This window comes from Arachis ipaensis, chromosome B5, assembly GCF_059453495.1.
Source record: "Arachis ipaensis isolate K30076 ecotype BB chromosome B5, ASM5945349v1, whole genome shotgun sequence".
Taxonomy (NCBI): Eukaryota; Viridiplantae; Streptophyta; class Magnoliopsida; order Fabales; family Fabaceae; genus Arachis; species Arachis ipaensis.
This window is the reverse complement of record NC_142440.1, coordinates 50,674,636-50,677,759: the sequence shown is the minus strand read 5'-3', so window position 1 is coordinate 50,677,759 and position 3,124 is coordinate 50,674,636. Positions and strand designations below refer to the sequence as shown.

General features: G+C 33.5%; 1 non-coding gene across 1 annotated transcript; it reads right to left on the bottom strand.

The window, feature by feature from the left end:
• Positions 1-2,013: 2,013 nt before the first annotated feature.
• Positions 2,014-2,121, bottom strand: LOC148564149 (small nucleolar RNA R71). Its single transcript, XR_015884824.1, has one exon. It is a non-coding gene; the product is annotated as a small nucleolar RNA R71 (small nucleolar RNA).
• Between the last annotated feature and the right edge of the window lie 1,003 nt (positions 2,122-3,124).

Genomic DNA, 3,124 nt, shown 5'->3' with positions numbered 1-3,124 from the left:
TTAAAAATTTTGGAATCCTTATTTTTCCTTTTAATTTTCAAAAAATATAAAATAAAAATCCAAAAAAATTAGAAAATCATAAAAATAAAAAATATTTTCTGTTTCTTGTTTGAGTCTTGTGTCATGTTATAAGTTTGGTGTCACTTGCATATGCATCTTGCATTTTTTCGAAAATATAATGCATTTATAGTGTTCTTCATGATCTTCAAGTTGTTCTTGGTAAGTCTTCTTGTTTGATCTTGATGATTTTTTGTTTTGTGTCTTTTCATGTTTATCATATGCATTCTTGAATTCTTAGTGTCTAAGCATTAAAGAATTCTAAGTTTGGTGTCTTGCATGTTTTCTTTGCATTAAAAATTTTTCAAAAATATGTTCTTGATGTTCATCATGACATTCAAAGTGTTCTTGGTGTTCATCTTGACATTCATATCATTCATACATGCATTCATTGTTTTGATCTAAAAATTTCATGCATTGCATATTTTTCATGTTTTTCATAAAAATTTCAAAAATCAAAAAAATATCTTTCCCTTTTTTCTCTCATCAAATTCGAAAATTTGGATTGACTTTTTCAAAAATTTTTAAAATCAAGTTGTTTCTCATGAGTCAAATCAAATTTTCAATTTGAAAATCTTATCTTTTTCAAAATCTTTTTCAAAAATCAAATCTTTTTCAAAATTCTTAGTTATTTTCGAAAATTCCAAAAATATTTTTCAAAAAAAATCTTTTTCTTATTTTATATCATAATTTTCGAAAATAACATAAACAATTAATGTTTTGATTCAAAAATTTGAAGTTTGTTACTTGCTTGTTAAGAAAGATTCAAACTTTAAGTTCTAGAATCATATCTTGTGATTTCTTATGAATCAGGTCATTAATTGTGATTTTAAAAATCAAATCTTTTTCAAAAAAACTAATTTCAATCATATCTTTTCAAAAATATCTTCTTATCTTATCTTTTTCAAAAAAAATATCTGTTCAAAATATCTTTTCTAACTTCCTAACTACCTATCTTTTCAAAATTGGTTTTCAAAAATTTGTTTCAACTAACTAACTAACTTTTTTGTTTGTTTCTTAACTTTTTCAAAACTACCTAACTAACTCTCTCTCTCTAATTTTCGAAAATATCTCCCCTTTTTCAAAAATTTCTTTTTAATTAACTAATTATTTTTATTTTTTATTTTTATTTCAAAAATTTTCGAAAAATACTAACAAATTTTCAAAAACCAATTTTCAAAAATCACTAACTCCCTTTCAAAATAATTTTCGAAAATTATACCTCCCACATCCTATTCTATTTATTCATTCATATCCTAACATCTCATCTCACATCTCTTCCATTCTCACAGTTGTGTTTCTTCCTTTATATCACATTCTTTATCTCCCCCTCTTTTCTTCCACTCACACAGGGATTCATATACTGTGGTATAAAGGATCCCTATTATTATTATCATTTTTCTGGCCATTCTTCCTTGTCATATGAGCAGGAGCAAGGATAAGAACATTCTTGTGGAAGCAGATCCAGAACCTGAAAGGACTCTGAAGAGAAAATTAAGAGAAGCTAAAATACAACAATCCAGAGATAACCTTTCAGAAATTTTCAAACAGGCAGAGGAGATGGCAGCCGAAAATAATAATAATGTAAGGAAGATGCTTGGTGACTTTACTGCACCTAATTCCAATTTACATGGAAGAAGCATCTCCATTCCTGCCATTGGAGCAAACAACTTTGAGCTGAAACCTCAGTTAGTTTCTCTGATGCAGCAGAACTGCAAGTTTCATGGACTTCCATCTGAAGATCCTTTTCAGTTCTTAACTGAATTCTTGCAGATATGTGATACTGTTAAGACTAATGGAGTAGATCCTGAAGTCTACAGGCTTATGCTTTTCCCTTTTGCTGTAAGAGACAGAGCTAGATTATGGTTGGATTCTCAACCCAAAGACAGCCTGAACTCTTGGGATAAGCTGGTCACGGCTTTCTTAGCCAAGTACTTTCCTCCTCAAAAGCTGAGCAAGCTTAGAGCTGATGTTCAAACCTTCAGACAGAAAGAAGGTGAATCTCTCTATGAAGCTTGGGAAAGATACAAATAGTTGACCAAAAAGTGTCCTTCTGACATGCTTTCAGAATGGACCATCCTGGATATATTCTATGATGGTTTATCTGAGCTATCAAAGATGTCACTGGACACTTCTGCAGGTGGATCCATTCACCTAAAGAAAACGCCTGCAGAAGCTCAAGAACTCATTGACATGGTTGCTAATAACCAGTTCATGTACACTTCTGAAAGGAATCCTGTAAGCAATGGGACGCCTATGAAGAAGGGAGTTCTTGAAGTTGATACTCTGAATGCCATATTGGCTCAGAACAAAATATTGACTCAGCAAGTCAATATGATTTCTCAGAGTCTGCATGGAATGCAAGCTGCATCCAACAGTACTCAAGAGGCATCTTCTGAAGAAGAAGCTTATGATCCTGAGAACCCTGCAATAGCAGAGGTAAATTACTTAGGTGAACCTTATGGAAACACCTATAACTCAACATGGAGAAATCATCCAAATTTCTCATGGAAGGATCAGAAGCCTCAACAAGGCTTTAATAATGGTGGAAGAAACAGGTTTAGCAATAGCAAGCCTTTTCCATCATCAACTCAGCAACAGACAAAGAACTCTGAACAAAATGCTTCTAATTTAGCAAATCTAGTCTCTGATCTATCTAAGGCCACTGTAAGTTTCATGAATGAAACAAGGTCTTCCATTAGAAATCTGGAAGCACAAGTGGGCCAGCTGAGTAAAAGGATCACTGAAATTCCTCCTAGTACTCTCCCAAGCAATACAGAAGAGAATCCAAAAGGAGAGTGCAAGGCCATTGACATAAGCGCCATGGCCGAACCTGTGAGGAAAGGAGAGGACGTGAATCCCAAGGAGGAAGACCTCCTGGGACGTCCAGTGATCAATAAGGAGCTTCCCTCTGGGGAACCAAAGGACTCTGAGGCTCATCTAGAGACCATAGAGATTCCATTGAACCTCCTTATGCCCTTCATGAGCTCTGATGAGTATTCCTCTTCTGAAGAGAATGAGGATGTTACTGAAGAGCAAACTGCCAAGTTTCTTGGTGCAATCATGA